The sequence below is a fragment of the Octodon degus genome, unplaced genomic scaffold (genome assembly GCF_000260255.1).
Source record: "Octodon degus isolate 3935 unplaced genomic scaffold, OctDeg1.0 scaffold00117, whole genome shotgun sequence".
In the NCBI taxonomy this organism is placed as follows: Eukaryota; Metazoa; Chordata; class Mammalia; order Rodentia; family Octodontidae; genus Octodon; species Octodon degus.
In genome coordinates, this window is record NW_004524693.1 from 8,914,154 (window position 1) to 8,932,703 (window position 18,550).

The window sequence follows — 18,550 nt, forward strand, 5'->3', positions numbered from 1 at the left end:
ATAATTTTCCTTAGGGTACAGATAACTGTTCTACTGTGGGCGGGTTCAAGAGGTAGAAACATAGCTATAAGAAGAGGTAGCTAATATGATAGGAGTGCAGCTCCATTTCTGCTAGCAACTATTCTCTGGCTGAAACAATGATTAATCAAAGATATTCTCATTGGAAACCCTTTGCTCATGGATACATAACACCCACTTTGGATTAAATTTAATAGCATCATTAAAAACTACTGTTCAATAGACTCAAATTACTTCTCTGTAGAAGAAGAACTGCCACAACAGGGAGTGCTTTACTGAGCTCCTGGAGGGTAGGAGGTATATGCAGTGTGTGTGTGTGTGTGTGTGTGTGTGTGTGTGTGTTAAGTATTAAAATACTCATACCTAGCAGACAGACTGACGTATGCAGAACACTCAATAAATGTTTGGTACAGTGAAAGGAGTTAATACATTCATTGATGCTTATCCCTTCAACAGATACTAATTAAATATAGGAATTAAGAGCTCTGACCCTGAAAATAGATGCTTTAGGCCTCAAGTTCCAGCTCCAACCAGCTGTATGAATTTGGGCAAATGACTTAACCTCTCTGAGCCTGATACCTTCTGTGTAGTATTTGCTTTCCTATGGCCTATGTGAGGATTAAATGAGTTAGTAAAGTGTTTAACATAGTCTCTGGCCCATAGTAAGTGCTCACTGAAGGGCAGCTGTAATTTTTATTGTTGACATATTACATTGGGCTAATTTTTCCTTAAGTAACTAGGTCATTATAAAAGGTACAGAATCACTTAAGAGACAACAAAACTTTCAGCCAAATCTGGTTTTCATTAACATGGTTATTTATGGCTCCCAGCCTAGCAACCCACTGCCCTAGGCCTGCCACTCCTGGCCTGGTGCCCTCCTGTGATAGCTGTGGCTCTTTTAGTGGGCTGTGCTCTCTAAAGAAGCCTGAGAAATTATAGAATAGGAAGGTAAAGGGAAAAGGTAACAGTTGGAGAGGATTCAGTTAACAATGTACACTCCTTGTCTTACCCCCATTACTGTCAACTCCCTCTGGTCTGGTACCTTTCTATGCTTTTGTGTAGCTCTTCTTGGCAACATTTCTACCTACAAATTGCTGTTTCTGGCTCTTGGCTCAGTAGATCCATATTGTCCTTGATTTTAATTTTACATCAACATAGCAGAGGATATTTGACTTGAGAGTTTAGTTTTAAGGGTATTGAGGCCATATAACTTAGTGGCTATGAGAGGGATTCTGGAGACAGAAATGACTGACATCAAAAGATGTGTAGTATGGTATGTATGTAGATGCATTCCAAAAGCCCAATTCACTCATAGGTGGGCCTTTTCAAAGGTGACTGGATTATGGTATTTCTAGCTAATTCACTGTTAGGAGGTGGGGTCTGTTCAGAAGAGGCATGGGACTGACTTTATCTCCCTCGTTAGTTTCTGCATTCTCATTCTCACCGTTTTTCCTCTTCCTGGTTGCCTTGCCACAAGCAGCTCTTCCTGCATCATGTCCCTATGGCACAATGTTCTGCCTTGGAGTCCACTGACTAAAACTTCTAGAAAATATGAATCAAAATAAATCTCACTTCCTTTAGGTTGTGGATGTCAGGTATTATGCCTCAGTGATGACTAAAGGGACTAATATAGATTCTGATACTTGAGAAGTAGGGTTATTGCTGTGACCTGCTGATGATGTGTTTAAAATCCTTTGGAATTGGTTTGTGGGAGGAGTTTGGAAAGGTTTAGAGATGCCAGCTGTAGAAGCAGCCCCAGAATATTCTAAAATGAGCTTACCGAGAGATTCTGACAGAGTTCAGAAGACTAGAATGATCATAGAAATGTAGATGGAAAAGGCCACACTCAGGAAGTGTCAGTTGAGAACAAGGACTTCATTGGCAGTTGCACTCCTAGCCATGTGTGGTATGCTCTTGCAGAAAATTTTTCTACATCATGCTTTGTCCTGAAACTTTATAAGAGATTGAGATTAAGGGCAATGGACTAATGAACTTGGCAGAGGAAATTTTAAATCAGCCTAGTATCCATGGGTACTGTGGCATGGGTATTGTTTAGGCTTCACCCAGCTGTATACTGAAAAATCAGAGGAGAACAGTACAGCTGAATGATTTAAAAGGTTTTCAGTAGGCTAGGAAAGAAGTTCCTGTACAGTTTGGTCCTTCAAATTCAGAATGGAAGAGAGCTTGCTTGCTGAAAAGATTGACATTAAAAAGAAGCCAAGTATTTTGGAATAGGACAGTACAAAAAAATGCTTCACAGTATGTGAGGAACTCAGAAGGCCCCATCTTTTGCGATCTTACAATTGCAAAAAAGAAAGACTTTGCTTTAAGGAGATAACTCCAGGACATTCTATTAGAGAAGGACTCCATAGGTAATTAACCCTCTGAGGTTCTATTCTCCATGCTCAGCTGTATAAGCACACAGAGCTTTCTGTTCTGAAACCACCAGCAAGATGTTAAAGGATTTTGCTATTTTTCTAGTTGGTAGCACACCTTGGCACCATCCATGTGGTGCTGGTTTTGGTGCATTCATTATGTAAGAATGATGGGGTCATGGAAGCTTCAGCCCAGTTTTCAGAAGAAAGTGGGAGGCCAGACAGTGTGCCCCTGAGAAGGCAATGCATAAAGTTGTGAGAGTGAAGCCAAAAGTGTGTTGGAGACCCCAGGATGCTAAAAAAAAGAACATGGAATGTCTGAGGAAAGCTGGAAGGAGTGAGCAAAGCGAATCCAAAAGAGAGGCTATATGAGCTATAACTATGAACAACACTATAGGAGTACAGCCACTCAAGCCGCTTGAGCTCATATCTCACCACACCTTTACCTGGGTGCTATATGTAGAACTGAACTATAGGATTTAATGTTTGCCCTTCTGAGTTTCAGTCTTTAGACCCATTCCTTTCTAACCCCCTGTTTCTCCCATTTTGAATGGGAATGGTTAGTCTGTGCCTTTGTATGTCAGCAGTATTTAACAATCTTTGGATTTGTACAGGGGCTCACAGGTAAGAGTTTGCCTTTAATCTCAGAGGAGACATTAGACTTGGCCTTTTCAGTCATGCTGAAACTGTTAGGACTTTGGTAACTCTTAGAGATTGTATAAAAGAACATTCATGAGTCTTTCGGAGGCTGGGGGCAGAATGCTACTGTTTATAAATAGATATCCCAAAAGCCTCATGGGATAATAGGTGGATCTTTTAGTAAATAATTGGACCATGAGGCAGTAGAGCTGGCTTTCTACTAGGAGGTCCAATCTGATAGAAGTGGGCCACTGGGGCCATGGCCTGGAATTTTTTTTTCTTTTTTTCATATTTTAGGGAAGGGTCTACAGGGTGTTCAGGGTCTCACTACTAGATCTGACTCATAGTGATCTGCCTGTTTATAGCCTCCCAAGAGCTGGATTACAGGTGTGCGCCACCACGCCCAGTCTCAACTGCCATCTCAGCTTACCCTGAGGGCAGGGCCCGCATGGCAGGTCTGGAGATTGAATCTCGTCCCTGCTCCTGCTTGCAGGCGCTTTAATCCACTGAGCTATTTGGCCAGCCCTTGGAATGGTTTATCTCCCTTTCTGGCTCCTCATTTGAGTTTGCTCTGCTCCCTGCTCACCATGCCATGAGCAGCTCTCTTCTGTCCCAGCCCTTCTACCATGCCTTCTCACCTTGAAGTCAGTCAACCATAGACTAATAATGTCAGCCAAAACAAACCTCACCTCTTTTAAGTTGCGAGTGTACAGAACTTTCGTCTCAGCAACAAGAAAGTGGCTGAGACAAGCTGTGAGACTTGAGGGCATAGCACCATTGTCACTGAGCCTCTGCAATAGAACAAGAAAAGTGTGTACAATGGTTGTCATGACTACGTGTAAAAAAATGTGAAGTACCTACCACAATGGCTGGCACACAGTGAAGTTCTCACTAAATAGTGACTGCAATTATCATTCTGCAGACTCAGATGGGGAAATAGAAATTCAGAGAGGCACAATGTCCTTGTAGCTATTTAGTGACAGAGTCTTGCTCATCTTTCTCCCTCTATACTAGACCTATGTCTTTGAAGCTATCACTTTGTACATATTCTGATATGCAGTTACTGTCTTGTTCATTTTTATGTGAGGAATATTTAATAAATTTAAATTTATGCCTTCTATATGTGTCTACCTTCAATATCTTATCTGCATTCCAGCAAAGAAGCTAAGGTTTACTCATCTAATATGTGTTAATGTTTGGTGAACACTGAGCTAGCAGCCAAGACCTTCCAAATTGTGTATATTCTACATCTTTTCTTTTCATTTTTCTTTTTTGGTCCTACACCTTTTGTTAACATTATGATCAGCATAGAAAAAAAATGAATGTGTACATTGGACTCGGATAGGCCTGGGTTCGAACTCTGTTATTGTTAGCTGGTTATAAACCACAAACCAATGTTGGAAAAATACAATGATGTATAAGCAGAAAGAAGATAAGGATTATAGCAGTCATAGTAACTACCAGAAAAAAGTGGAGTGAGAAAATTCCGCTACAGAAGAATTGTGTTCTCAAGGGCTGCAAACATGTTTTTTGTTTTGTTTTGGCAGAACTGGGGACTGAACTGCGAACACGTTTTATAGGAAGAGTAGTGTAACTGAAGAAAATAAACCTGCACTTGGGGGCTGGGGTGATGGCTCAGTAGAATAAGCGCTTCCCTAGTAAGCAAGGGTCTGAGTTCAATCACTGGTTCCTAAAAAAAAAAAAAAAAAAAAAACACCTGGGCTTGAATCCAACCTCAGCATTTATCATCTATGTGATCTTGTTTTATGCTTCCTAGGCCTTAGTCACCTTACGGTAAAACTGAGATAAAGACAATACCTATCTTACAGTTTTGTGGTGAAGATAAAATAGATTCCTGGTAGAAAAAAAAAGATAAAATAGATATGGTGTAGGGATCTGGCATAGTGGCACATGCCTAAATTCTAGCACTCTGGGAGGCCAGGGCTAGAGATAACAAGTTCAAGCCCAGTCTGGGCAAATTAGCAACTTAGCACGACCCTATCTCTTAAAAAAAAATGTAAAGGGCTAGGAACATAATTCAGTGTGAAGGTCCTGGATTCAATCCCTACTGCCATGTAAAAATAAAAAGTATAGAAAATATGAATATGTCACCCATAATAAACACTCAGAGAAAAAAAGATAAAGTATAAAATTTGATAAATGAATGCATATATAATGTCAGTAAAGTGACATAAAAAATACTCCAAGGGGCCGAGGAGATGGCTCAGTAGAATAAGTGTTTGCCGGGGAAGCACAAGGGTCTGAGTTCAATCCCCGGTGCTGCAAAAAAAAAAAAAAAAAAAAAAAATACTCCAGACAGCTTTCAGCATCTGTATAAGAACTGAATGAAGAAATGATAATGCTCGGTTAAAAAAAGGTTCAACACTTCACTGCCTGTGTCTTCCCATGTATTACATAAAGTTGAAAAATCAGCATTACCAAAACAAATCATTCCTAGCAAATATGGAGGGAGAAGCTACTGTTCCACATCACAGCCACACAGTTGCTGGATCTGAGAGACTCCTTCCACATGTGACTTAGTGTTGGAGAGGACCAGCTCAGTGTGCCTGTCTCCTTTTCTGCCCTCCAAAAGGTACCAATAGCATGTACAAATAACCATCACACCCACAACAGTAAAGCTGAGACGCAGCAGATGGGAATGATCGTGGTAGTGCTCATGGACTGACCCTATGCGCTTGGCCCTGATAGAGCCTCCCAGCCGAGCAGGCCTCTCAGGCTGAACAGCTGACTCTGGTGGGGAGGTCTGCCATCAAAACAAGCCCTCTCTCCTCTCTCACTGAGTGTGTGGGACAAGATACAATGAGGTAGAATCAGCGCATAGATAGGCTGCACATACTGTCTTCTCTACTTTTTCTATTGCTCACCGCCTTTCTTGTTTAGACAGGCAGTGAGTATAGATTCAGAATTCCTGCACTCTCAGTCTCTTTTCTTAATTTTTAGATTGGCTGTTCGCCAAGGCAACTGAATAGAATTTTCAAAGAGCAGGTGAGTTTTGGGAAGATCTTTTATCTCTAATATATTAACTTCCTGCAAATTAAAGCAATCAGGGACACCTTTAGAATGAGCATTAGAAGTCTTCCCAAGGGTTTCCAAATTAAAGTCTCTAAAGGACACCTAACAGAGTTGTCATTTTCAAGGGAAAAATACCTTGCTGTTTTTAAGAAATTTGAGAAGTGGCCTGCAAGTTACATTTGTGAATATAACTATTTGTGAATTATAAATACAAATATTTCTGAAAAATTCCAGGTAGCATTTGTGATATAAAATCCACTCTATATTACTTATAAGCAGGGCCAGGGACATAGCTCAGTGCAATAAGTACTTGCCTGGCAAGCGCAAAGTCCTGAGTTCAATCCCTGGTGGGTGGGGGGAGTGGGAAGAATACTATTACTTCTAAGCAACTGTTTGATATGTGGAATTCCAGCCATAGGTGTGAAACATCTGGCTTTAAATGGAATGTGAGGAATTTACTCACAATTGAGGATGGCAGGTAAATATGGCTTTGCCTCCTGATCTGCTATCTGGCCCAGATATGCAGATTCATGTCTGAAAACTTCTTCCTTTTCAGGATTTGGTCTATCAATTTCTGTAGCTGGCAGAGATCTGTCTGTTGTAATAGTGGGTGCCACGTGACAATAGATAAGGACAACAGAAAAGGCTCCTGAGAAAAAGCTCGGCTTGTCTGACGGGAAAGTGACCTGGCATGCTGGTCAGGGCAGAGAATGTGCTTTGGTCCAGGCCATTATTGTAGGGGGAATGATTCAATTAAAACCAGTTGCCAAGAAAAATTCAGAAATCTGAGTTCTTTATAGTCATGGCAACTGGGATTTGGAAGTTTGCTTCCAAGCCATTGCATCTCTTTGGCTGACTCTCTTATCAGGCCAACTTGACTGTCACACCTCAAGGTATCTGGCAAGGGCACAGAGCTGATTTGGCAAGGAACAGACCAGAAGAGGGATGGTCAAACATCTGACAAACTCCATTGAAGAGTGCCTTATCAGTCCCACACCCAAAAAAATTTCAGGTAGCATATCAATGGAAGAAACAGATCTGTAAGTTGCAATAGAAAAGTTGGCACATGTATCTGAGCTCTGTATATACTTCTATAATCAATCTTAATCACTTCTTGTTTGGAACTAAGACATCTGACCATCCTGAACACCTGTTTATAAATGTGAATATTCTAGAATTTTGGTGACAAAGAGCCCTGCTTAAGCACAATGACAAGTGTGAGGAAATCACAGGTCCTACTACTGAAACTAGCCCACAGCAGAAGTCACAACACACCTCTGACACATGACTTGTCTACAAACTCCCCACAAATGGCATTAGCACGTGTTTGTTACTGAGCCAATAGTATCTATTTTTTCCAAAAGTATCTTTTGCTGTAATCACCAGTTGAGGAACAAATGACAGCATATTACAACATCCTACCACTAGAGTGTACAACTCCCACACACAAGAAAGCAAACATCTCTCACTTTCAAAAAGGTGTGGCTACCAGCAGAAAAGTCCTTGTCTAGGAAAAGAGTTAGATGCTGCTGGGTCCTTTCATGGACTAGAAAGCATTTCAAAGGTGGCATACATCAGAGAGGTCCATTTCCAGTGATTAGCCTGTGAAATGAAGTCAGTGGGGCTGGCTGAGAACCTCAAACAATGACAACACAGTTGCATTCCCAGCTGTGTTAAATGTCCAGCATATCACGATTGCCTTTTCATGCAAATATCAATGACACAATCCTAACAGGCTTGCAGCACTCTTAATGGTGTAATAAAACAATGATCCAGTTATTTTTGAGGGCTGAACCAGCAGATATGATGACTGGGTGTGTTGTGCAGGGCACTGTGTGTGATGGATGGGGCACGGTAAGGCACCAAACTGGGTGCTGGGGATTGGAAACCTGCCTCCTGAGCCAAAACTCCTGACATTCATCTGGTTGGAAAAAAATAAAGCCATTCAGTATGAAAGTTCCCACTTGTTCTCATGATGGAAGCCAGTTGGGAAAATGTAGCACAGAGCTGACTGAAGCAAATTCTGTTTTAAAAGCCAGCTGGCTTCTAGATATTTATTTATAACTCACCACTCTCAACCTCCCCAGTATCCCTGCCTCATTCTGCAAAGGATCTGAGGTGGATTTGAACACTTAAAGTTTGTTTTAAGTCCTGTGCAGGTCCAGCTACTTTTGAGATTGATGACAAAATAAAGCCATTTGGATCAAGTGTCTTGTTCTGTATAACACTGCTTTGGATTTCTCAGTCAAAGTTAGTCCTCCTTGTACACTTTAGTGAGAAACACCTCTTCCACCAGAACACTGCTGTCCCTAGTGCTATGCTTAACAGGAAAATTAACATGAGCCCATAAATCTGAAGCTTAAGGAAGGTAGACCAGGGATTTACTCACACCCTTATTCCTTTATTCAACAAACACTGATTGCTCCCTATTCTGAAACAAGTTCTATCCCAGGCAAAGTGAAAGAGAAAGTGAAAAAGGCCCTGTCACTGCATGTGAGAAGCTCCCAGTGGAGTGAGGAGGACAAAGGGGAAAAAACCCCAAAGAAACAAACTTGGAAAATGAAATCCAAACAATCCTGTTCTGCAGAATGACCAGTGTCATGGAAGAAGCACACGAGTGGCACAGAGGCTGCAGATGGCATGGATGATTTATTTCAAGGACTTGGTCTCAGCTTACCTTGCATTCAAGTTTTGGTGCTACCTACCTGTGTGGCCATTGGCAATTTGCTTAAAACTTAGGGCCTCAATTCCTCCTTCTGTTAAATGGAGCTAATAAATAGAACTGATGTCATTGGACAATTATAAGGATTAAATGAGATAATCTGTGGAGAACACTTAGAACCATTTCTGGCACAAAATGAGCAGTCAATGAAATGTTAGTTTTTGGGGTTTTTCCCCTTTTGTTTAATTTTATAAGACTGTGTCTGGTGATGAGACTCCAAGGACCGGTTTCTAAAACAGAACTCTTTTCAACAAACTCCTCCCTTTTAGCCTGATCTTTTTCCTATGAAATGACACAGATCTGCCATGATTTTTCCTTCAGCAGCCATATGTCTGGCAAGAACCTCAGGAAGAAAATATTCCCCAGATGGTTTTGTTTATGCCAGCCTACTATGCACCAAGCACCACTTCAGATGAGAGGGACACTGCTGACCAACAAGAACAAGCTCTGTATCATTTTGGAGCTTACATTCCAGTGGGAGAGAGATACCATAAACAAAATATAAATAGACAATTACCCAGAGATATAAACACGACTTAGGAAGCATTGCCTATAAAAGAAATATTAAGGAGGAGAAGGAAGGACCTAACAATAGGTAGTAAAAAAAGTCTCATCTTAGGCAGTGACATTTGAGCCTAAAAGGTTAAGAACAAACTCCGTGCACCAAAAGTAAGAGAAAAGGCAGTTTAGGCAGAAGAGGCAGTAAGCACAAAGGCCCAGAGGCAGGAAACCACTTTGGGAAAATTACAGTAATTGAGAGGCCAGAATGGCTAAACCATAGGTCCATAGTAGGGAGCTAAACCAGTAAGAATTACTGCAGGCATGGCAAAGCTGAGAATGCCAAGAAAGACTAATAGACTTACCTTATCTTGCACACAGTAGGTGCTCCGTATTCAGTAGAATGCTGTCACTAGGCCAGGGCTGAGACTCTTTGCCTTCCAAATTTATACTGAGCTTTTCCACCACAACTAGGAATCAGCTACCCAGGGAGACTGAAACATGCAGTCATTTTTTGTTGTTGTTGGTGGTGAGTCATAGGCAACACGCATTAGAGTGTGGGGTCGAGTGGCCCCAGCTGCTGCCTGTAAGAGGTGGGGGTGGGCCCAGACTGTGGCTGAAGATTTTTAGCATGTTTATGATGAGCTGAAAGCACGCGCTGCTTAACTTAAAATACTGCTCACACATACACATACAATTCTGAAGCTGGAGGAGCTGCCAGGAATTTAGGCTAAGTGTAGAAAATTAGGGATCAGGAATACCAGGTACCCAGCCCTGTTTCTTAGCTGCCATGGGATGTTTCTTATCCCATACAGTCGCATCTACTGGAACAAATACTCAAGAGATCAAGATATGGAAGAGCACAGCAATAGTTTGGGGTTGGGGTTGGGGGTGGGCTCCAGAGCCCATCATGCTAGCCACACCAGTATCATCAGCTGGTCTTAAGTTTGCCTACCTTGCTCTACATTCAGCCGTCAAAGTCCAAATCCACCCTCTTGGTGAAGCTTTCTCCTTGTGGCCACTCCCAATCCTCCTTGAAATTTGATAGTTAGGAAAACTCATTTGACCCCAGTTGCGAACTGCTTGGCTTTTGCCTTTGTGTATATCTTATCTTCCCAAGCACATGGGGGCCCTCACACACTTCAGCAATTGAGTATTCCTTTATATTCACCACAGTTCTATCGGAGCAGTATGTATGCAGAGAGAGCCTCATGTATATTTGCTCATAAATTGCATGACTATATCATTTTCAAGGGCCTTCTGGGTAGGGTATCAGCTCTTAATTGATGAACAAGAACTTCAGCTTGACAAAAATGTGGGAAAGTCAGGAATATTTAGTTCCTTTCCCATTCCTCCCCTCCTCAGTGGTACCTTACCCTCATGCTGGATAAATCAGAAGCTTCTCCATTGCAACCCTTGGCCCTCAACCCCTGACTCTCCTTTTTGGGTCTTTTGCTTATGGTATCCCTTCTGATTCAAAGGCCTTCTCTCTCAATTCTTTCTGTCCAAACGACAACTCATACTTCTCAGCCAAATCTCAATGCTATCTTTGCCATGTAGCTTTCAAAATCACATTTCTTGCTCTGTTCTCTGGGCCCTTGTGGATTCCTGGGTCTATAGATCTTATTTTGTATGCTGGTGGCCTGAAACCACCTAGTTGTTAATTCCAGTCCCATCTCTTCCAAGGCAACCTCAGCTTTGTCTTCTGGAAAAGCAGATAGTGATACTTGCCTCAGTGGGCCGATAGAAATTGCCCATACAATAGTATCTGCAATCTACCTGGTATAAGATGTGCATACAGAGTTCTGGTAATGCTACTTGTCATCCTCATCTTCACTGTCTCTGGAAAGCAGGGGTAAGGTATGTTTAGGATTGTGGACTTGGGAATCAGATACATGTAGTTCTAAGCTTAACTATGTGACCTCAGGCCAGTCACTTCCTCTCTGAGGCCCACTTTTCTCATGAATAAAATAAAATGAGAATACCTTTCCCATCCCCAGCATAGAACCCTCTCCAAAGGTTCAACACCCATGTCCACAGCACTGACCCTCCTTTCACATAAAAATAAGTCATTGAGGAATATATGCCTTCACGAACCTGGAAAACCTTAAGGACACAGACACACAGATACACAAAAACAGACAGACAGACAGACAGACAGACAGACAGACAGACAGACACACACACACACACACACACACACACACACACAAATACTCTATATATCTTTGCATCTCTCACTGCCTTGCCTAGCCCAGAATCTCTGCAACTAGCAGGCCTGCAATGATACATTATTGAAATTGAATTGAAACCCCAAACAAGATGTGCCTCCTCCCCTGTAAAATGAAGCTCTCAGGTTGGTGGGCAGGGCCTGCTGCCCTTTCGCCATCCCTTGCAGCTGAGCAGCCACCATGGTACAGGCCTGGCTCTGGGGAATAAGGCAGTGCACATGCGAGGAGATGGGGAGGGAAAAGTGGGCCAAGTGGGTTACAGAAGAGTGCTCTGTTTCCTCCCAGTGACTTCAAGCAAACTGCACTAATCTGAAGTGTCTGATGAGTGAAGAGAGACAATACCCTGAACGTCATTTGCCTACCTACTCTCTCACTGTGGAGGAAAACTGCCTCTCCCCAAAACACTGAAAATCAGAAGCACAGTAAATGAAGACATCAGGTAAAAGCTCCTTTCTTCAGCAGAAATGATGATGCATTTCTGAAATCATAAGATTGCAATTCAAAGCCAATACAGCTATCTCTCCAGGTAAGCTCTGATCACTTAGCAACCCTACCTCTCAGCCAGTCTTGTTACAGAGTAAGAGGAGTATGTATTTCCTTCACCCAGTTCCCACCCTGCAAAGCCCTGGGAACAGAGCATAGGGCTTTAATGGGGGAAATACTCCGAATGTGCAAATCCCCTTTAAAACTACAAAAAGGGCCCCATGACCTTGGTGTTTCTGAGCCAGAGCACTGTCATCAAAGCACAGGATTAAGTAGTATACTATCTAGCCCAGAGCTAAGGTCAAGCCCAGACTCTAGAAATGGCTGCATGTTTTTTTGACTCTGGCTTTCTCATATGCTGTCCTGCTCGATCCCAAGCAAGTGACTTAACTTCCCTTTCTTTCTGTGATCTCATCTCTCACATGGTATTAATAATAGTACCTCTCATAGCGTTGTCTATAAGGATTAAATGAGCTAATGTTTATAAAACACTTACCATGTGCCTGGCACATGGTAAACATGAACAATGGTTTGTTAAATAAAATAAATGCATACCTCTGCTGCTCAGTAGCCAGAGTAGACTAGAGACAGGGTTACTGGGTTAAAGCTCACCAGTAGGGCCACCTGAGCATGCATTTGAATCCTGTTTTAAGATTTTACAGCAAACCTCTCTGAACCTCAGTTTGACCATCTCTAAAGGGGAGATAACACTCCCTTCTCTGAAGGCTGTTGCAAGTTTTAAATCGGATATCTTCAAAGTCCTGAACACAGTGCCTAACATAGCAGAGGGAGTAAGCATTCAATATTACAGCAGAGTATTTGTCATCTGAATCTTGGAGAGCACTGTTTCCTTTTCTGCTTCTTCTGTGTTAACACATGATATGCAATTTGGGAAATCCTGCCACACAAGAATAATTTCATCATTTTGCCAATGAAATTCCTAAACATCTTTCTTCAACCAAGCATAGGCAATCAATTTCCCCACTCAGAGAGCCTACCTGAACCTTCCAAGCAGCAGAAGTGATTTCATAGGACATAACAGAAGAAATGAGGATTTTACCGAAAACAAAAGTCATCTTTGTTTACTGCACAGCTTTGGCAGAAAAAAAAATAACCTCAAACCAGGAGCTTGGAAAATTCTTGAAAGTTCTCATTTTATTCCAGCAAATCCTGGCCATGTGAACCTGAGTCAGAAGGAGTTGCCTCTGCCCCCTTGCCTCACCATAGCACCATGAACCCAGCAGGGAACAAGGCAGGGATCATTGCATATCACTTGCCACTTGCCAATCCTCTGTGAGAGCCCCAGGCTCCATTTCTACATTATCTGCTGCTTTGTCAAACCACTCAAAAAACAACACTAAAGAATATTTTAAAACAGGGTGAAAAAAGCATCCATCAACTCACCACTCTAACACAACTCTTAATTTTCTGTGGAAAGCTCTCTTCCAGTCTTTGTGACATGCGAACATATTTCTACAGCTCTGTAGTCACAGGGCAGAACTGCAGCCCCTTCAGCTAAGAGCAAGATAGCATGCACCGCACAGCTCATATCACTAAACTTTCCAAGTAAGGGCTTTTTCTTCCCTCACTCACTTTTCATTCAGTCAGTTGGTCACTCAACAAGGAAAAGCTTAACCAGCCTCTTATGCTATGCTCTGAGGAGTACAGATATGACCACGGAGTTGTACCCACCCTCATGCAGCTCTCAGTGTAGCAGAAGAAACAATACAAGTCAGCAGGAAACTGGCACACAGGGATGAATGCATAAATTCTGGCAAAGTAGAAAAGACAGGCATTTAAGGCAGACAGAAAAGCAGTGTGAAGGATGGCGGAGACCAGGCAGAATGTATACCAAGGCATGAAGACAGAGAAAAGCAAAGTATCATCAGGTAGCCAAAAATAGCTCTGTGTGACTGGACATACGCAGGTGGCAGTGGATGCGGTAAGAAAAGAAAGGACAAATCATTAAGATTCAAGGCTTGGATTTCATCGTGAACACTAGAGGAAGCTTTGTAAGGACTTTAAACAAGGTAGGAGCACAAACAGATGTTCATTTCAGGAAGACTGCCCTAGCAACAGGATCAAAGGTAGATAGGTAACAGGGGAACCATGTAACAGCACATCACAGCCATCCATTAAGGCAGGAAAGGTTTAAGCAACCGAGATGGCTTCTCCACTTACAAACTGTATCGCCTTAGCAAATGACAGCCCCGCTGGCCCTCAGCCTCCTCCTCTGCACAGCAGGAATAACAACCCTTACAGAGCTGGGGGAGGATTAAATGAGATGCTGCACGCAACGCACCTGGCACAGCGGCTGGTACTCAGAAGACACCCAGCAATCGAGACTTCCCTTTCCTCATCCCTTGGCCTGCATCTCTCCCTTCTGGTGTGGAGCATGCAAGTGGCCCATGCAGGCCTCTATGCAAGCAGCCTGACAGCAGAGGGCAGCAGAGAAAGTTCGAAAGTATTGCTCTCAGGACACTTGAATTGTTTAACTGAGTCAAGGGCCCCCCACCAAGCCTGGAAACTGACTTTCCAGTGAGAATAAGCAACACACTGAGGGGGCTTTCTCCACCAGAGTTCCTCGATCTGGGAGTAAGTGCAGAGGAGGAGGCTGACAGTTACATTTATCCAGATTTGTGATTTTACCTCATGGATGTGGCAAGGGAGTTGGGGATACAGGCAAGATCCTGGCATCTATGTTCCTTGAGTTAGGCAAGCAGACCTACCTTCCAATGTCATCTCTGCCTTGTTCTAGCTGTGAGACTAAATCACCAACCTCTTGGAGCCCAAACTACCTCATTAAAAAAAGACAATAGTACCTGTCTTATAAAGTTATTATGAGGATGACACGAAATTGTTGAAATTATGTAAAATGCACCTGGCACCTAGATATTTACTGTTATTCTTATCATCATCATGATCATCATCATGATCATCATCATCATTTTGTGGGATGAAAAGGGAAGGAAGGCGGTGGTAGAGGCTGATGGGACAGGAGAATGGGTGGAGGGGCTCAAAAGTTTGGCGATCCTCCCGAGGCAAAAGGAGAAGCTTTGAGTTCAGGGAGTGAGCTGTGCACAGGTGATGCGGGCTTCTGCCTGTGAGGAAGCATGGGAAGGATAGGAGGGGTGCAGCCTATGCATGGATCAGACGTCCAACTCACCTAGGATGATGGCAGGACTTGGGGTAGAGAAGAAAGTGAGCCAGGAGCTGAACCCTTTGTTGAATGTGGGGGTGTGGGGTGAAAAAAAAGAAGAGCTGATGAGGAGAAGAGGAAGAAGTGGCTGTGGCCAGGTGGCATGGAAAGGAGTAGTTTTTGGCTGAAGATGGAGGATTAATGGTGTGGAAGCTGACAGAGGAACCTGGAGCATAGACCCCACCTCCCAGCACTAGGGTGCCAGTGGTGCGGGGGTGTGGACAGTGTCCACTAGAGGGCGCTGCCGGCAGAGCCTTGAGCTGCCTGAACACGGGTTTCAGCACGTCCAGCAAAGGTAGACAGACGTCAGTGTTCTGTGAAGCTTATCCAGATAATAGAGAGGGGTCTGTTTACGAAGGAGCAGACTTGCAGAGGACGGTGCATTGAGGGGGAGCGGGGATGGACTCAAAAAGCGGTATGGGGACTGTATGGGAGAGGACACATGAAGGGCAGGGAGGATTAACGGCTTGGGTTGTGGCCAAGGACAGGGGGATGTAAGACCTGGTGGGATTAACTGTTCTCGCAGTTATAAATGGAGCTTTCTTTCCTCTTTACATCTTTTGTTTATTGTAAACCTAAGACATGCTTGTTTCAAACTAATTATTACTGAAGTGAAAAATCTATCTTCCTCCGCCCCGTGGCCCAGAAACAACCACAGCTGCCTGCCCTCCCAGCTTTGATTCTCTATGTATGACAGGTCATACTCTGAGCAAAAAAGTCAGATCCTATTCTACTTGTTTTTCTGTGATGCCTTTTATCACAGTACTATATTGCAGATATGATGGTGGCATATCTAGTATGTCCATATTGCTGGCTACATTGTCATTATCACTATACAGTAGTAATAGGAATAGAAATGGGTAGCAATCATTAACTGCTATAAGACAGGTACAATCTAACCATTTAATATATATTATCTCATTTACTTTTCACAAATTTAGGAAGGAGGTTTTATAACTTTTCTTGTTTTACATATGAGAAAATTAAGGCACAGACAGGGATTTAGAAACTTTGCTCAAGGTTATATAGCTCATGAGGGCTACAGGAAAAGGCCAAATCTAGGCAGCCCAGCCACAAGGGCCAAATTCTCAATCATTAGCATAGTAAAGGTTATTATGGTATGATTTGGATATACTATATGCAAGTTAGCTAGACCCTCATTGAAGACGTTTAAGTTATTAATACATTGTTACTATTTGTAAATAATGTTTCAATGACCAAGCATCCTTATGCATGTATGTACGTCCCATGTAAGGGGCACTGAGAAAGCATAAGCACCTAAGAGAGGATTTTCTGGATCAAACGATGTTTCCACTTCTGCAGAAGTCCTACTCAGACAGATGTGCACCAAGAATAAATAAAGACAAGGTTGATGTTGAGGGGGAGGAGAGTTAAAAGGAAGATTAAGAGAAAGACGTACAAATAGGAAATGTTTGTAATGCATCACATTATACTGAGAAACTTCAACACTCCTGTCTCAAAAGAAACATCTGGGTCTGGCAAGATAGCTTCGTGGTTTAAGCACCTGCCTGGAAAGTGCAAGGACCTGGGTTCGAGCCCTGGCACTGAATGCTGTGCTACAGAGCTAGCCACTAAGACTGGGTGTGGTTGTGCATGCCTGTAATCCCAGTGCTGGGCAGGCTGAAACAGGAGGATCACTATTTGTCCGAACTGTGTACGAAGACCCTGTACCAAATACATACATACATAATTTTAAATTTTTTAAACACCTGTGTATTAATAGATTTTATTTCTGATGTTGTTTTGTTTTGATAACTATAATCAACAATGGCAGGTTTCCTTAGGTGTTTTGGGAAAATGAAAGCACGTGACGCTTTTTACCATATTCTTACAGAGTCTAGGTTTTAGCGACATTTTTAATTTTGCCTGAGGTAGAAAATGACACCTCAGCCTTCTCAATGCTGCTTCAATTAGCGTTTCTTCAATATTACTGCTTTGTGCAACTTTTTATACAGCATAAGACTTTCTCCATGAATTGCCTGTTAATTATTCTTTGAGTATTTTTCTAGTGGGCCAATAACCATCATCTCATAGATCTATATAAGCTCCCTCACTCATTTCCTCACATTTATTGAACAGCTAATGTGTGCAGCTGCTGTCTTAGCACTAATTATACAGTGGTGAATAAGCAAAGCCTCAATATTTATTGGATGGATATACAAGTGGAGGACATAGATAATAAACAAATAGCTAAATAATGTAATTGGCATAATGGCCAATGCTACAAGCAATGCAATTTTTTTTTTTTTTGGCGGAACCGGGGATTGAACTCAGGGGTTTGCACTTGCCAGGGAAGCGCTTATTCCACTGAGCCATCTCCCCGGCCCCTGCAATTCTTATAAAAGAGCTCTCAAAACATTATGAAGAATATAAACAGTTCTTGATTTACATGTTTCAACTGTGATTTTCAAATTTGTCGTAGTACAAATGCAATACACAGTCAGTAGCAGCCTAGAAACCATACTTAAATTCTGAATCTGGATCTTTTCCTGGGCTGACGCTGTGAAGTCAGATACTCCATCTTGATGCTGGGTCGCAGCAGCAAGTTGTGGTTTCCAGTCACCTACAGGGCCACCAGGGAAAAAAAGACTGACACCACAGTGTGCTGTGTTGCTAAGCAGTGATCCTCAGGAGGTTGGGAGTATCCAACACATTTTCAGCTTACTAACAGTTCCAATTTCTGGTGAACAATATGGGGATGTAACTCATGGTAAGTCGTGGAACCTCATAAACCTTTGCCTTTTATGTTGTGACTTTCTCCTGGTTTTTGCATCATATTTCAGCTTTGCAGAAGATATCATAGTATACAAAAGTTGTCCATTTTTTTAAACACACATTTTATTTTATTTGTGGCCAGTTCAGCCCACCCTGGGGGTGGGGCTAGTGTTACATGTGGTGCTGGGGATCAAACCATGGTCCCTGAGCTTTTTGCCTAAGCTTGCCTAAGCAGGCGCTTTAGACCACTGAGCTATCTCAGAAGCCCCAAGTTGTCCATTTTTTACATAGTCAAGTCTACCATTGTCTTCTTTACTTCTCTTAGAAGCTTTTCTTGTTTTGCAAGGACTCTACACCTCAATACTTGGAAAACATTTCCTATGCTTTTTTCTACTCTTTTAATGGTTTCTCTTTTCTAATGTTTAAATCTTTGATTTGGCTGGAATATATTTTGGAATAAGGAGTAAGATAGGCTCAGATTTTTTCATTTTTTTCTGATGGCAGTCTGGTTGTCACAGTAAATGAAGGCATGTATTAAGTGATACATCTTTCCTCACAGAAATGTTAAAGTGAAGGTCTAAACAAGAGAACAGCCTTGCCTGGGGGCACACAGCAG